This window comes from Bubalus kerabau, chromosome X, assembly GCF_029407905.1.
Source record: "Bubalus kerabau isolate K-KA32 ecotype Philippines breed swamp buffalo chromosome X, PCC_UOA_SB_1v2, whole genome shotgun sequence".
Taxonomy (NCBI): Eukaryota; Metazoa; Chordata; class Mammalia; order Artiodactyla; family Bovidae; genus Bubalus; species Bubalus kerabau.
Window position 1 is genome coordinate 164835961 of NC_073647.1, and position 17963 is coordinate 164853923.

Sequence of the window (17963 nt, forward strand, 5' to 3'; positions counted from 1 at the left end):
CGTGGGGTCACAAAGAGTCAGATACGGGTGCAGCGACTTAGCACGCACGCCTCAACTGTGTATACGTGTCAATCTTGATTTCCCAACTCGTCCCACCCCCTCCTTCCCTGCTCCGAGTCCGTGCGTCTGTCTGTTTCTGCTCTGCAAGTAACGGCATCTCTGCCATTTTTCTAGATTCCTCGTAAACCTGTCAAGATGCAACGCTTGTCTTTCTCTTCCTGACTCCCTCGTCTGTGTGACGGAAGGTCACAGAGACCTGCCCTCTAGGTCCGGTTTTCACCTTCTGTGCTTTTTCTCGTCTTCATCGCCCTGGCGTGTTCCCAGACCAGCTCAGACCTCCCAGCAGGGTGTGCGGACAAGGCGAACAAGAGTCAAGGAGATGGTGCCTGGTCCTGGGTGGCGCTAAGAGCCCTTCAGGACAGTGTGCAGAGAGCTTGCAAGACGGGGCAGAGGGCCTGGGGGACAGAGTCCTCCACAGGGACCACCGACTTACAGGTGGCCAGTGGACGGTCCCTTTAACACAGCCCACACGCGTTCCCATTTTCACTGTGTCTATTTGAGGCTTGGGTTTTTTTTTCTTCCCCTCCCCACCACACAGAATACCTTTTACCCTTTATTAAAGGTTAACTGTGAGATTACATAAAAAACTGGAAATAGAACTGCCATATGACCTAGCAATCCCACTGCTGGGCATACACACCGAGGAAACCAGAATTGAAAGAGACACGTGTACCCCAATGTTCATCCCAGCACTGTTTACAATAGCCAGAACATGGAAGTAACCTAGATGTCCACTGGCAGACGAATGGATAAGAAAGCTGTGGGACATATACACAATGGAGTATTACTCAGCCATTAAAAAGAATACATTTGAATCAGTTCTAATGAGGTGGATGAATCTGGAGCCTATTATACAGAGTGAAGTAAGCCAGAAAGAAAAACACCAATACAGTATACTAATGCATATATATGGAATTTAGAAAGATGGCAACAATAACCCTGTGTACGAGACAGCAAAAGAGACACTGATGTATAGAACAGTCTTTTGGGCTCTGTGGGAGAGGGAGAGGGTGGGAAGATTTGGGAGAATGGCATTGAAACATGTATAATATCATATGTGAAACGAGTCGCCAGTCCAGGTTCGATGCACGATACTGGATGCTTGGGGCTGGTGCACTGGGATGACCCAGAGGGATGGTATGGGGAGGGAGGAGGGAAGAGGGTTCAGGATGGGGAACACATGTATACCTGTGGCAGATTCATGTTCATATATGGCAAAACCAATACAATATTGTAAAGCAATTAGCCTCCAATTTAAAAAAAATAAATGACTTAGTAACAGAGCAACAACAAAAATGGACATATTTCCATCTTTCAGATGCTACTGCAGATAGACTTGTTTTCTGAATTTCTTTTTTTGGACGGTTCCCCACACTTGGGTCTTTGTGTCTGAATCTTATACTCTGCTGCCAGGCCAAATCTGGGTATTAGTTCTAAGATTTTTTTTTTAGTGGATTCTCGTCAAGATTTTCTTTCCATGACAGCCATGTGCAGGTGGGATATGGTTTTACTTCTCTTTTCTGATCTGCATGTTAAAAAAAATTTTTTTTTTTCATTGAAGTAGATTCATATACAGAGTTGGGTTAGTTTAAGGTGTATGGCAAAGTGATTCATTTACACATATGTGTGTGTGTGCATACAAGCATGCTAACTTTCTCAGTCGTGTCTGACTCTTTGTGACCCCCTGGACTGTAGCCCGCCAGGCTCCTCTGTCCCTGGGATTCTCCAGGCAAGAACACTGGAGTGGGTTGCCACGCCCTCCTCCAGGGGGTCTTCCCTACCCAGGGATCGAACCCCAGTCTCTTATGTCTCCTGTATCAGCAGGTGGGTTCTTTACCACTAAAGTACCTGGGAAGCACAGGGTACTACACGCAAAACTTTGTAATGACCTATAATGGAAAAGAATCTAAAAAAGAATATATATATATATGAAGCCGAATGAAAGTACAGTACCCTGTATTATGCAGTAGATCTTTGTTGGTTACTGCATACTTTTTAAAATGATAAAATTTTAATCCATTTATATTTTTAAATTTGCTTACATTGTAATACATCTTTTGTCTAACTGGCCTTGGCTTCTGCCCCACACCCCGTAGTGCACAGGACTCCCCACATCAGACACATCCAGCCCCGCACGTCAGCAGTGCTGAGGCTGCGGATCCCTGAGCAGGCACGACAGTCTGTCGTCTAACGATTTCTTGGTCTGTTTTTCTATCCGTCTCCATTCTCTAAGATTAGCATAATTATGCTATCATCTACCTATTATGCATCATGGATATGTACATATCCATTCATCCATCCATCCATTTACTGATCCATTCATCCATCCATCCATCTACCTACAGATCCGTCCATCCATCCATCCACTCATCCATTCATCCATGTACCCATCCATACATACATACATACCTACATGTATCTATCTGTCCATTCATTCATCCATCTATCTACCGATCTATCCACCCATCCACCCAACCACCCATCCATCCAGCCATCCATCCAGCCCTCCATCCCTCCATCCATCTATCATCCATCCACCCATCCATCTATCTATCCACTGATACATCTATCCATCCATCCATACATACATACATGTATCCATCCATCCATGTATCTATCCATCCATTCATCCATCCATCCATCTATCCAACTATCCATCCATCTATCTATACATCTGTCCATTCATTCACCCATCTATCTACCGATTCATCCATGTATCTCTATCCATGATCCATCTACCCATCCATCCATCCATCCATTCATCCATCCATCCATCATCTATCTCATCTATCCATCCATCTATCCATCCATTCATCCATCTATCCATCCATTCATCCATCCATCCATCCACCCATCATCCATCCATTCATCCACGCATCCATCCATCCATCATCCATCTGTCCACTCATCCATCCATCATCCATCCATCCATCATCATCTATCTCATCCATCCATCCATCAACCCACTCATCCATCCATCTATACATCAATCCATCTATCCAACCATCTATCTATCATCCATCCACCCATCCATCTATCTATCCACTGATACATCTATCTATCCATCCACCCATCCATCCATCCATTGATCCATCCATTCATCCATCCATCCATCCATCCATCATCCATCTGTCCACTCATCCATCCATCATCCATCCATCCATCAACCCACTCATCCATCCATCTATCCATCAATCCATCTATCCATCCATCTATCTATCATCCATCCACCCATCCATCTATCTATCCACTGATACATCTATCTATCCGTCCACCTATCCATCCATACATCGTCCATCCATCTATCTATCCGTCCACCCATCCATCCACGTGAACCTCTGGCTGTGGTTCACAGACTGGGAGGACGTTACCCTCCAAGGGGAAATATAACAACGTCTGGAGACATTGTGGCCATAACAGCGATGGAGTCAGGGGGTCCCACTGGCGTGCGATGGGGGGAGCCCAGGGATACTCCTCCACACCCCATACAGGGCCCAGGACGCCCCCCATCAGAGACTCGTCCAGCCCCAGATGCCCGGCGGCTGAGGCTGACCAGCTCGGTGCAGGCACTTGCTGAGAGCATCTCTGTGCCCCTTCTGCTGACACCAGCTCCTCCCCACCCCCTCAGCCGCCAGAATCCCACGTTTCCGCCCTTCCCAGACTCTCCTCCGGGTCAGAGAGGAAAAGGAGTCATGGGCAAGAGGGGTCATCAGCGTGTCTTCCAGAGAAAAAGGGAGGTGTGGGCGGCAGGATGTCAGTCAGCCAGCATTCGGGGGGAGGGTGGAGCCCACTAGGTTAAAACATCGATTTTCCCAGAAAGGAAACCAGATACAAGGAGACACATTTCCTAACAAACTCGCAGTTTGTCAACTTCCTGATGGGCTGAGCCGGGCCTCACACTCAAGGCGGGGGCAGGCGGGGTGCAGCGAGAGCAGCTTCACTTCCTCCCAGACTCCAGGACAAAGATCTTCAGGCAGCAGGAAGGCTGCGCTGGTATTTTTTTTCTTTTCTTTTCTTTAAGTTTCATTTCATCTATTATTATTATTGGCCATACAGGAGGACTGTGAGATCTTAGTCCCCCGACCAGGAATGGAAGCTGTAACCCTCCACCCCCTAAAGTGGAAGCCTGCAGGCTTAACCAGTGGGTTGCCAGGAAAGTCCCCATTTTAGTGTTTTTTAACTGGAGTGTCAAAGTGCAGTGAAAATATCAGTCGCTCAGTCGAGTCCGACTCTCTGCCACCCCGTGGACTGTAGCCCCCGCCAGGCTCCTCTGTCCAAGTAGCAGTAGCAGCAGTGTGACTGTGTGACTATCCAGCTCCTAATCTATCCCTTCCCCTTCATTCTCTTTTGGCAACCACAGGAAGTGAAGGTGTTAGCCACTCAGTCGTGTCTGACCCTTTGCGACCCCACGCGCTGTAGCCCACCAGGCTCCTCTGTCCACTGGAGTGGGTGGCCATTGCCTTCTCCAGGGGATCTTCCCGATTCAGCGATCCAACCTGGGTCTCCCGCATTGGAGGCAGACTATTTACCATCTGAGCTACCAGGGAAGCCCAACTGAAGTATAGTTGACTACTGATACTGTATTACTTTTAGCTGTACAGTAAAGTGATTCAGTAACATATATATATATATATATATATACACACATGTATTTTTTTCAGATTCATTTCCACTATAGGTTATTACATGATGGTGAATAGAGTTCCCTGTGCTATAGAGTAGGCCCTTATTGTTTATTTATTTCATATACAGCAGTGTGAATCTGTGAATATCCAACTCCTAATCTATCACTGCAGATGGTGACTGCAGCCATGAAATTAAAAGACGCTTACTCCTTGGAAGGAAAGTTATGACCAACCTAGATAGCATATTCAAAAGCAGAGACATGACTTTGCCAACAAAGGTCCGTTTAGTCAAGGCTATGGTTTTTCCTGTGGTCATGTATGGATGTGAGAGTTGGACTATAAAGAAAGCTGAGAGGCAAAGAATTGATGCTTTTGAACTGTGGTGTTGGAGAAGACTCGAGAGTCCCTTGGACTGCAAGGAGATCCAACCAGTCCATTCTGAAGGAGATCAGCCCTGGGATTTCTTTGGAAGGAATGATGCTGAAGCTGAAACTCTAGTACTTTGGCCACCTCATATGAAGAGCTGACTCATTGGAAAAGACTCTGATGCTGGGAGGGATTGGGGGCAGGAAGAGAAGGGGACGACAGAGGATGAGATGGATGGATGGCATCACTGACTCGATGGACATGAGTCTGAGTGAACTCCTGGAGTTGGTGATGGACATGGAGGCCTGGCGTGCTGCCATTCATGGGGTCGCAAAGAGTCGGAACTGAATCTATCCCTTCCCTTCATTCTCTTTTGACAACCACAGGAAGTGAAGATGTTAGCCACTCAGTCTTATCTGACCCTTTGCGACCCCATGGACTGTAGCTCACCAGGGTCCTCTGTCCATTGGATTCTCCCGGCCAGAATCCTGGAGTGGGTTGCCATGCACTCCTCCAGGGGATCTTCCCGACCCAGGGATGGAACCCTGGTCCCCCATATTGCAGGCAGATTCTTTACCATCTGAGCCACCAAGGAAGCCCTAAGTTGGTAAGCATAAGGTTTTTTTTTTTTTTTAAGTCTGTGAGCCTGTTTCCATTTCATAAATAAATTTATTTGTATCATTTTTTTTAGATGCCACATATAAGCAATAGCATATGATATCTGTCTTTGTCTGACTTACTTCACTCGGTATGATAACCTCTAGGTCCATCCCTGTTGCTGGAAATGGCACAATTCCATTCTTTTTTACGGCTGAGGAGTATTCTCAGGTGGCTCAGCGGTAAAGAATCTGCCTGCCAATGTGGGAGACCCAAGTTGGATCCCTGGGTTGGGAAGATCCCCCTAGAGAAGGGACTGGCAACCCACTCCAGGATTCTTGCCTGGAGAATCCCATGGACGGAGGAGCCTGGAGGGCTGCAGTCCTTGGGGTTGCAGAGTCGGACACGACCGAGCTACTAAACAAGAACCACCACCACTCGGAAGCAACCTTGGAGTCCATCAACTGATGGGTAGATGCAGAAGACGTGGTCCATATATACAATGGAGTATTACTCAGCCACGAAAAAGAACGAAACGATGCCATTGGCAGCAATACGGATGTAACCAGAGATGAGGATACTAGTGGACTGAGTCAGACAGAAAAAGACAAATGTCGTACGATATAGCTTATATGTGGAATAAAAAAAGAGAGAGACACACACAAATGGACTTATCTCCAAAGCAGAAACAGACTCACAGACATACGGAACAGACTTGTGGTCGGCCAAGGGTTGATAAACTGGGAGTCTGGAATTAACAGATACACACTGCTATATGCAAAATAGATAAAACGGAAGGACCTACTGTGCAGCACAGGGAGCCATACTCAACGCTGCTGCTGCTGCTGCTGTTGAGTCGCTTCAGTCGTGTCCGACTCTGTGCGACCCCACAGACGGCAGCCCAACAGGCTCCCCCGTCCCTGGGATTCTCCAGGCAAGAACACTGGAGTGGGTTGCCATTTCCTTCTCCAATGCATGAAAGTGAAAAGTCAAAGGGAAGTCGCTCAGTCGTGTCCGACTCTTAGCAACCCCATGGACTGCAGCCCACCAGGCTCCTCCGTCCATGGGATTTTCCAGGCAAGAGTACTGGAGTGGGGTGCCATTGCCTTCTCCGCCATACTCAATACCTTATATAAAATATATAGAAGCAGTGATTTACTATATAGCACAGGGAACAATATTAAAATCTTGTAACAATGTTTAAGAGAAGTCACTCAGTCGTGTCTGACTCTTTGCAACCCCATGGACTGTAGCTCACCAAGCTCCTCTATCCATGGGATTCTCTAGGCAAGAGTACTGGAGTGGGTTGCCATTTCCTTTTCCAGGGGATCTTCCCAACCCAGGGATCGAACCTGGGTCTCCTACGTTGCAGGCAGATTCCAGGAGCCAGCATCAGGAACTCCGCCCGTGGCAAAGGTCATGAGGAAGGAGGCTCGACATACGTAAAGGCAGGATCGAGGCTCAGGAGTCCCCCTGGAAATTCTTGAGCATCTACCCCCAAAACCAGAGTCTGCCGACTTTACTGCTTTGTGCTCTCACCTACACCTCTGACTTTATGGGGGGCTGTCCCCCACCACCTCTCTCTGAAAAAGAGTTAACTTAGAGCTCCAGTTAATAAAAACTCTTGGGCGTGACAAGAGTGTTTTAACCTACAAACTCCTCTGAAGGTTCTCTAGCCTGCCTGACAGGCTTGTCTGGCCACATGTGATTGCTTACAGCCTCCCAACCGTGAGAGGCACGAGATGCTTTAAACCTTCTAAAAACAGGTTATTTAGAGAAGTTAGAAAACTATTAGTATAGTATAGTGGGCTGATTAGAAATTGTACTGGTGAAGGGTTTTTTCATTTGTTGAGCCAATGTTTGCTGCCAAGTCTCCACATCCCCTGCCCTTATACACGTTAATGAATATAACTACATATAGGAGAAATAAGTATTAACCTTTGATATTAATCACGTTAGACCTTAGGCTAAGCAAATTCTTTCCTTAATTAAAACCCACTACACCCTCACCCTATAAGAATGTAACTTTATCTGGCGTCTTCGGAAGGTGGCGTCTGTTTTAAGAATAATCACCCCTGGAGAAACAAGTGTTCTGGTTGACTGACCGCTGTCACAAGCCGAGGGTCATAAATTGTCAGCAGGCCCCCTGGCCAGAAGATTATGTAACACCCCTGAGACCTCTGTATACATTTGTATGAAGCACCTGATTTTGAGAAAAGTCAGGACTGCTGACCCCGCGTGACTTCTGTACTACATCTCTGTGTATAAAAGCGGACCCTGGAAAATAAAGAATGGGATCAGTTCCTGGAAAGACTGGTCTCCTCATGTCGTTCTTTCTCTCACCTTCTGGCTGAATTCCCATCTGGAGCCTGGAGGCTCGTCAAGCCTATTAATTATGCCTGGGTTTCTAAGATCTGACCGGGGAGGCCTTAGTGTCTCCTTTCCTTGGGGAGAATGGGAGGATGCCTGCGGCCTACGTAGGTGATGCAAATTTCTTGTCTTGAAATTTTATTGGCTTTCCAAGTAAACCAAGTTATTCAGCCTCTTTTCTTCACTGAATTTTCCTACTGAGCTATCCTTATTTAATCACTCTTTATATCTTTAATTAACGCTTAATTGATCTATTGTTTCCTGGTCGCCGACGCCATCCCCGCTTCGAATTCCCTGGATCCACCGGGGCTGGACCCCGGCAGGCAGACTCTTTACTGTGTGAGCCACCAAGGAAGCCTATAATGGAAAATAATCTGCAATATTTATATATACATATATATGCTGCTGCTGCTGCTAAGTCCCTTCAGTCGTGTCTGACTCTGTGCAACCCCATAGACGGCAGCCCATCAGGCTTCCCCAACCCTGGGATTCTCCAGGCAAGAACACTGGAGTGTGTTGCCATTTCCTTGTCCAATGCATGAAAGTGAAAAGTGAAAGTGAAGTCGCCCAGTCGTGTCCGACTCTTTGCAACCCCATGGACTGCAGCCTACCAGCCTCCTCCGTCCATGGGATTTTCCAGGCAAGAGTATAGGAGTGGGGTGCCATTGCCTTCTCCGATACATATATATATATGTGCATATATATAATGTTTAAAGTCAGAAGACATAAGTAAGACCTACTCTTAAAAAATTAACACTCAGGCCTTCCCTGGTGGCTCAGTGGTAAAGAAACCACCTGCCAAAGCAGGGGACATGGGTTCAATCCCTGGTCAGGGAAGATCCTACATGCCCCAGAGCAAGTAAACACACATGCCCCAAGTACCGAACGTGCTCTCTAGAGCCTGGGAGCTGCACCCACAGAGAAGCTGCACACAGCAACACAGACCCAGTGTGGTCAAAAAATTAAACTAATTAATTAAAAAAGAAAACCAAAAACCCACCCTCAGAAGCAACCTCAGCATTCATCAACGGAGGAATGGATTAAAGAAGATGCAGTCCATACACACAATGGAATATTACTCAGCCGTGAAAAAGAATGAAATAATGCCCTTTGTAGCTACAGAGGTGGACCTAGAGCAGATCACGCTAAGGGAAGTGAGTCAGACAGAGACAACCATCACGTGATATCACTTGGATGTGAAATCTAAACGATGACACAAAATTATCTCTGAAACAGACTCACAGACGTACAGATTTGCAGATGCAAGTGCGGGGTGGGGGACGGGGTAAATGACGAGATTGGGATGGACACGTGCACAGTACCATACCTAAAATAGATAACCAACAAGCACAGCACGGGGACTTCTATTCAATATCTCCTGTGGCGGCGGTGGTCTAGTCTCTCAGGCGTGTCTGACTCTGTGACCCCATGGACTGTAGCCCGCCAGGCTCCTCTGTCCGTGGGATTCTCCAGGCAAGAATACTGGAGTGGGCGGCCTCTCCCTTTTCCAGGGGATCTTCCCCACCCAGGGATCGAACGGGATCTCCTGCATTGCAGGCAGATTCCTTACTGACTGAAGGATTTACCCTTATAACACAGGGAAATACATTCACATCTTATCATAACCTATGATGGAAACCAATTTGAAAAAAAATACATTGTCTATAGAAAGTTGAAGCTCAGTAGACATAAGTAAGAACCATTCTTGGAAAGGGAAGAGTGGGGACTTCCCTGCTGGTCCAGAGGCTTAAACGCTGAGCTCCGAGTGCAACGGGGCCTGGGTTCCATCCCTGGTTCAGGGGACTAGACCCCACATGTGGCAACTAAAGAGAAAAGAGCCTGCCTGCCACAGCTAAGGTTTGGCATGGCCAAATGAACAAATACTGCAAAAATAAAAAATAGGTAAGACTCTTGCTTCCTCACCTTCTGCCCTAGTTTGCAGGAAGAACAGAAGAACCTGCACAGACATTAAAGATGACGTAAAGACATTACAGAAAACGCAGCGAGCCACCCCCAGGAGAAAACCGAGTCAGAGATCACCTGGAGTAAAACGCTGGGCAGAAGGAAGACGGGGAAGGATGTACAGGACAGCGGCCAGTGCCTAGGTTGTGCTGAGAACCCTCTGGACACATAGTCAGAAACCCCGAAACAATGGCAGGTCCGGGCGGTCCAGGGGTTACGACTCTTGTGCTTCCCCTGCAGTGGGGGGCACAGGTTCAATCCGTGGTCGGGGAACTAAGATCCCACAGGCTGCAAAGTGGCCAAAAAAAAAAAAAAAAGAAGAGAAAAAGCAATCCCCAAACAAAAGCCCCCTGGGACCCGCACCTTCAATGATAGCCAGTGGAAAACGCGACCTCCTTGGGGCTTCCCTGGTGGCTCAGTGGTAACGAATCCGCCTGCCGATGCAGGAGACACCGATTCAGGAAACAAAAAGAAAAAAACCCTCATTCCATGAACCCCAACGAAGCCCGCGCACCTCAACAAAGAGGCCGCACCCCCCCCAACCACCCCACCCTGCTCGCCTCAACTAGAGAAAAGCCAGCGTGCAGCAAGGAAGACCCAGCCTTAGCCAAACATACACACAGAAATAAAAGGATTAAATGCACAATGCGACCTCCTTACCTGCAGCTCCTGCAGACGCAGAGGACAGGCCTTAGTCTCGTGCTGGAAGATCACTGCCCGGGAGCCTCCTCGTGGGCACGGCCACCTCTGAGCTGCCCCCCCGGGAAGACATTCCTGGCCCATCATCTCGTCACCCCGGGGTCTCCCGGGTGCGCGGTCCCGGGTCCCCGCCGCCCAGGCTCACATCTCTGCGTCCTCTGTCTCCCCAGCGCCCCGCACCCACGCTGCCCAGCTCCACTTTCAGTTTCTCTTTGTGCAGTCCAGCTCTCCTGGAGGAAGAAATGGCCCCAAGCCCCAGTATGCCCGCCTGGAACCCCCACCACGGCCAGAGGAGCCCGGCGGGGTCCAGCCCACCGGGGTGGCGTGGGGCCCAAAGAGCTGGACGCGACGGAGCACGCATGCGCGCCTGCGCGGGGTTTGCGAGGAGCGCTGCTGACCCCTAGTGGCCGAAACTTCCAGATTCCGTCCTGGCAACAGGCTTCATTGCAAGGACTGATGCTGAAGCTGCAGGTCCGGTACCCTGGCCACCTGATGCGAAGAGCTGACTCATTGGAAGAGACCCTGATGCTGGTCAAGATTGAGGCCAGGAGGAGAAGGGGACAACAGAGGGTGAGATGGCTGCATGGCATCACCGACTCGATGGACATGAGTTTCAGCAAGCTCCGGGAGATGCTGATGGACAGGACGCCTGGCGTGCTGCAGTCCATGGGGTCACAAAGAGTGGGACACGACTGAGCGGCTGAACAGAAACATTTCTACCCACACTGACTAAAGCACCCTCCACCTTCTGACTTAGCAAGCCCTGAGCTGCCCCGAAAGCCTGTGCCCTCAGGTCCCGCCGGGTGGAGCTGGGCAGGGTCTGTCCCCCCCCCAGGCTCTTTAAGCTGCTGGGTGAGCGGGGGGATGAGGGGTGGTTGGAAGTGGGGTGGTCTTGGCGCGGTTTGGGAGTTTTGGTCACTAGGGGTCAGTAGCGGTCTCTGCAAGCCGGATCCAGACCAGCTGGCGTCCAAGGAGTTTCGCTGCCCTTGAAAGGGGCCTCCCATCCGCATTGATTATCAGGAACTCATCCTTGGCCAAGCAGGAGTGTTGTTAGGGCTGGGCGGAAAGAGCGTGGGGTTTCTATGAGCCCACTCACCCTGATCAGACGGTTAAGAACCCGCTTGTCAATGCAGGAGATGCGGGTTCGATCCCTGGGTTGGGAAAATCCCCTGGAGGAAGGCGTGGCAACCCACTCCAGTATTCTTGCCTGGAGAATCCCATGGACAGAGGAGCCTGGTGGGCTACAGTCCATGGGGTCGCAAAGAGTCAGACATGAATAAACAATATCACCACCTCCCGCCTTTGTGTGAGAGGTATCCCTGGGCACAGGGGTCATGCTGGAATGGAGGGGGGGGGTGGTTCTCAAAAGCGCCCACTCCAAATTCTCCTTTAAATGCAAAAGTTATTCTTCCCTGCTTTGAGAAAGCTCCGGGAGTTGGTGATGGACAGGGAGGTCTGGCGTGCTGCAGTCCCCAGGGTTGCACATAGTCGGACACGACTGAGCGACTGAAGTGAATGGTTCTTCCCGGGGATGTACTGTGATGCAAACACAGGAGCCAAACCGTTGGCTGTTGGGTCCTAGGGTTTCCAACGTCAGCCAGAGACCACCCCCAGCCCCCAGGGACCGGTGTGAGACCACCTGACGGCCCAGATAGTGAGTGTCAGTACGGCCGTCGTGTCTGACTTTCTGCGACCCCACGGACTGTAGCCACCCCCAGGCTCCTCTGTCCACGGGATTCTCCAGGCAAGAACACTGGAGTGGGTTGCCATGCCCTCCTCCAGCGGATCTTCCCGACCCCGGGATGGAACTCGAGTCTCCTGCAGTGTAGGTGGATTTCCCCCTGAGCCCGAAGGGAATCACAAAGAACTCCCGCCCAGATCTGCAGCCTGGGATACCAACTGTGCAACCCGCCCCCCACCCCCACCCTGCCCCGCCTGGCCCCATGGAGGCCCCCTTCTTTTAAAAAATATATATATATTTATTTATTTTTTAATTGAAGGATAATGGCTTTACAGAATTTTGCTGTTTTCTGTCAAACATCAACACAAATTAACCGTAGGTGTACCTATGTCCCTTCCTGCTTCTATGCACATTTTTTTTTCTTTTTCCCCAGGTGGTTGCAGAACCAGCTCGCTCACTTTTTTTTTTAATTTAAACAGGAGATTAGCGTGCTTATCTGCCGGGCTTATCTCTATTGTTGCTGCAGTTTTGGAAACCCCCTCCCAGCCCCCAGGGCTGTACTAGGAGGGGAGCTTCTGTTCCTGGAAAAAAATTTTTTAAAAAGGTAATTGGTGCGGAGAGGTTAGATGCAGGAGAGATTGGGACAGGGGCCTGGGGGAGGGGGCACTGCTCTCTGCCGCTAGGAGGTGAGAGGGCATCTGGAAGCGCCTGGCTGTGCCTGGGGTCTGCGTGACCCCCGTGGCCCCGGCTTTATCTCTCCAGGCTTTGATGTGTATTTGCTGTTGTTTTCCCCCTCGTGTGTGTTTCCCGTTTGTGCATCTTGTCCAGGGATTAGGACACGAGTCTGAGCAAGCTCCGGGAGCTGGTGATGGACAGGGAGGCCCGGCGTGCTGCGGTCCATGGGGTCGCAGAGTCCACGGGGTCGGATACGCCTGAGCGACTGGACTGTGTGTGTGTCTCTCTCTCAAGGATGGGGAGAAGAGAGACATGTTCAGTGTTCTGGCACTTTCTGCTCAGATCTGTTGTGCCCTGGCAGGTTTAAGGTTACGGAATTTCTGACGACACCCAGGCTCACTCCAGACACACACCCCTACCACTCACCCCAGCTTTCCACCTGCTGCCGCTGCTAAGTCGCTTCAGTCGTGTCCGACTCTGTGCAATCCCGTAGACGGCGGCCCACCAGGCCCCGCCGTCCCTGGGCGTTCTCCAGACAAGAACACTGGAGTGGGTTGCCATTTCCTCCTCCAATGCATGAAAGTGAAAAGTGAAAGTGAAGTCGCTCAGTCATGTCCGACTCTTAGCGACCTCATGGATTGCAGCCTACCAGGCTCCTCCGTCCATGGGATTTTCCACCACTCACCCTAAAAACCCCCATTCACCCCGCATTGGTATGTGATGGATACCAATCTCACTCACCGCACTCATTCCAAATTCCTTTTGGTGGTGTAGTTGCTAAGTCGTGTCCGACTCTCTGTGACCCCATGGACTGTAGCCCGCCAGGCTCCTCTGTCCGTGCGATTCTCCAGGCAAGGATACTGGAGTGGATTGCCATGCCCTTCTCCATTCCTTCACCCAGACACCCTGTACTCACTCCAAATGTCCATCATTCATTGCAGAGACTCACCCCTTCCCCATTTGCCTTAAATTTCCATCCATCACCCCCAGAGACCCTCCCTCAGTCACTCCAAATGTACATCCCTCATCACCCAAGACCCTTAAGATAACCCCAGATTTTTCCCCACTCTATCCAAAGATGGAAGAAAGACCATCTCCGATTGCTATCAACCACCCAGAGACCCCAGAATCACCCCCGAATTTTGTACCCTTCAGACACAGTCCCCGAGCCTCAATGACGAGTCCCAGGCAGGATAGACAGGGTCCCTCATGGGGAGGGGGTCTGTGTCAGCAACTCAGCTTCTGCTTGAGCAACCTGCCTCCACCTCAGGGCTTCATTAAACACACCCAGGGTTTGTAGAGGAACCTGCTGGGCTACCGTCCACGGGGCGCAAGGAGTCGGACATGACTGAGTGAGTAACCACACACACACACACACACACACACAGGTCGTAGAGGGCCTGCGTGATGGAATCTCTTGATCCGGAGGTGAATTTGGACCCCTTTCGAAGGCCTTTGTTTCTGTTTAGTAGCTAAGACGTGTCTAACTCTTGTGTGACCCCGTGGATGGTAGCCCTGCCAGGCTCCTCTGTCCATGGGATTCTCCAGGCAAGGATACCGAAGTGGGTTGACACGCCCTCCTCCTGGGGCATCTTCCCGACCCAGGAATGAAGCCCGGGTTTCTTGCATCGCAGGCAGATTCTTTACCGTCTGAGTCACCAGGGAAGCCCCTGTTTTAGGTACTTCACTCCGGTGAATAACCAAGGCATTCAGCGCTTCATTTGTACTTACCAAGTCTGCAGGGAGCTTGAAAGGGGCTGTCAGCTCACTAGCCCTGCAGGGTCCCAGGGCCAAGCCAGACAGAGCTGTGTGTAGGTTGGGGGTGGGGTGGGGGCCACAGTGTGGGGAGCAGGTGATGGAGTTTTGGGGCGAAGGGAAGGACACAGTCACCCAATTTTTTTTTCAAGCCTGGAGTGCAAAAGTTCCAAGGGTCACCCAGGGAATTCCTGAAAACCCTATCTCTGAGTGCTTTTAAGGATTACAAAAGCCGGTTTCCCTAAAAGTCAGCCTCAGTCAGAGGCGATTCCCTGGAGGGCTATTTCCTGGAGTAAAATACCACTTTCAGGGTAAAAAAAAATTCGGGGTCAGGAAGCGGGTGCTTATTTTATAGTTCCCGCATCGCAGGCTGGAATTTCAATCACTGATACACAAGAAAATGGAAATGTATTCCACAGTATAAATCTCGTGAAGAAGGGCTTATGTTTGTTTGTTTGTTTGTTTGGTCCACGCTTATAATGCTAATGAAGCAGGCAGGAAGGCAGAGGGTAACTGGGCTCTGGAGCTGCTAGGAACGTGCTTCCTGCTGTTGGAGGAATATTGTGGGGGTCCAGCCGCCAGCTCAGGGAAAGGAAAGACATACATTTCGGTCACAGCAACAGCAAAGAAAAAAAAGGGTGACTTCCTGGGAAAAGGAGCGTGAAAGTTTCAGGCAGTTTAGACCATCAAACTTTTCACTTGTGGCGGCAGGCCCGACTTCGTGTCAACAGTTTGGTGACAGGTGTCTTATTTTTTTTCTTTAAATTATAGTCGAGAGTCCCTTTGGACTGCAAAGAGATCAGACCATGTAGTGCTGAAGGAAATCAACCCTGAATATTCATTGGAAGGACTGATGCTGAAGCTGAAACTCCAATCCTCTGGCCACATGATGGGAAGAACTGACTCACTGGAAAAGACCCTGATGCTGGGAGGGATTGGGGGCAGGAGGAGAAGGGGACGACAGAGGATGAGACGGTTGGATGGCATCACCGACTCGATGGACATGAGTTTGAGCAAGCTCTGGGAGTGGGTGATGGACAGGGAGGCCTGGTGTGCTGCGGTCCACGGGGTTGCAGAGAGTCGGACACGACTGAGCGACTGAACAACGAGAACCTAGTAGATCTACAATGTTGTGTTAATGGCTGCTGGATAACAAAGGGCTTCGTATATACGTATATATACTGTTCATATTCTTTTCCTTTGTGGTTTATCATAGGATATCAAATATAGGTCCCTGAGCTCTACAGTAAGAGCTTGTTCTTTATCCATCATATATATATATATCAGTTCAGTTCAGTTCGGTCGCTCAGTTGTGTCTGACTCTTTGCGACCCCATGAATCGCAGCACTTGCCAGGCCTCCCTGTCCATCACCAACTCCCAGAGTTCACTCAGACTCACGTCCATCGAGTCAGTGATGCCATCCAGCCATCTCATCCTCTGTCATCCCCTTTTCCTCCTGCCCCCAATCCCTCCCAGCATCAGAGTCTTTTCCAATGAGTCAACTCTTCACATGAGGTGGCCAAAGTACTGGACTTTCAGCTTTAGCATCAGTCATTCCAAAGAAATCCTGGGGTTGATCTCTTTCAGAATGGACTGGTTGGATCTCCTTGCAGTCCAAGGGACTCTCAAGAGTCTTCTCCAACACCACAGTTCAAAAGCATCAATTCTTCAGCACTCAGCCTTCTTCACAGTCCAGCTCTCACATCCATACATGACCACAGGAAAAACCATAGCCTTGACTAGACGGACCTTTGTTGGCAAAGTAATGTCTCTGCTTTTCAATATGCTATCTAGGTTGGTCATAACTTTCCTTCCAAGGAGTAAGCGTCTTTTAATTTCATGGCTGCAGTCACCATCTGCAGTGATTTTGGAGCCCCCAAAATAAAGTCTGGCACTGTTTCCACTGTTTCCCCATCTATTTCCCATGAAGTGATGGGGCCGGATGCCATGATCTTCATTTTCTGAATGTTGAGGTTTAAGCCAACTTTTTCACTCTCCTCTTTCACTTTCATCAACAGGCTTTTTAGTTCCTCTTCATTTTCTGCCATAAGGGTGGTGTCATCTGCGTATCTGAGGTTATTGATATTTCTCCTGGCAATCTTGATCCCAGCTTGTGCTTCCTCCAGCCCGGCGTTTCTTATGATGTACTCTGCATAGAAGTTAAATAAGCAGGGTGACGGTGTACAGCCTTGACGTCCTCCTTTCCCTATTTGGAACCAGTCTGTTGTTCCATGTCCAGTTCTAACTGTTGCTTCCTGACCTGCATACAGGTTTCTCAAGAGGCAGGTCAGGCATATATGTATATAATATTCTGACCCGTTCCCTTCTCCAGGGCATCTTCACGACCCAGGGATGGAACCCAGGTCTCCCGCATCGCAGGTGGATTCTTTACTGCCTGAGGCACCAGGGAAGCCCACGTTTGCAGCTGCCAACCCCAAACTGCCAACACTTTCCTCTCCTGTCTTCCAAGAAGGTGATATCTTTCAGGAAAATAGTGGACGTTGTGCAGGAAAAGTGAACATGAGCTTGAAGCAGAGCAGCAACCAGGGGCACCTTTCGAAAAGCCTACGGGCTCCCAGATATCCCACCGCCCGGGAACGCGGTCTGAAGCTCCGACAGACAGGCTGCTGCGTTTCACTCTGCTGTATCTTCCCCCCGACTGACCAGCTTTGGGCTCCTGTCTCTGCAACCTCACTCAGGCTCCTGGTGCAATGGCCTGCCCCCAGACCCCCGTCATGTGCCCATGAGTGAGGACCGTGGGTGGCAGGGGATATTTGTGCCAAACACACCGCTGGGGATGGTCAGTGACCACGGAGTTACACGTGGCCATGACTGCAGAGCAGGTGACACACCCACAGATTTGCACAGCTGCACCCCCCTGACGCCCCACGGCCAGTACTCAGAGGCGTATCTGCCACAAAGGGGAAGCAGGGGTCACAGACACTGAGCTGGAAAGACCCCGTGGCTGATGCAGGACATGTGTGTGCTGAGTCACTTCAGGCGTGTCCGACTCTCTGTGACCCTGTGGACTGCAGCCCGCCAGGCTCCTCTGTCCGTGGGATGCTCCAGGCAAGGATACTGGAGTGGGTTGCCATTTCCTCCTCCAGAGGGTCTTCCCAACCCAAGGATCGAACCCGCATCTCCTGTGTCTCCTGTATCAGCAGGTGGGTTC

The 17963-nt window shown here is 50.0% G+C and overlaps 1 protein-coding gene across 1 annotated transcript in view; it reads right to left on the reverse strand.

Annotated features, from left to right (window-relative positions):
* The window catches only part of LOC129638586 (granulocyte-macrophage colony-stimulating factor receptor subunit alpha-like), a 36636-nt gene extending 25701 nt beyond the window's left edge, over positions 1–10935 (reverse strand). Inside the window, exon 1 of the mRNA XM_055563127.1 lies at positions 10641–10935. The gene's annotated coding sequence lies outside the window, so the exon portion shown is untranslated. The remainder of the gene's footprint in view (positions 1–10640) is intronic.
* Between the last annotated feature and the right edge of the window lie 7028 nt (positions 10936–17963).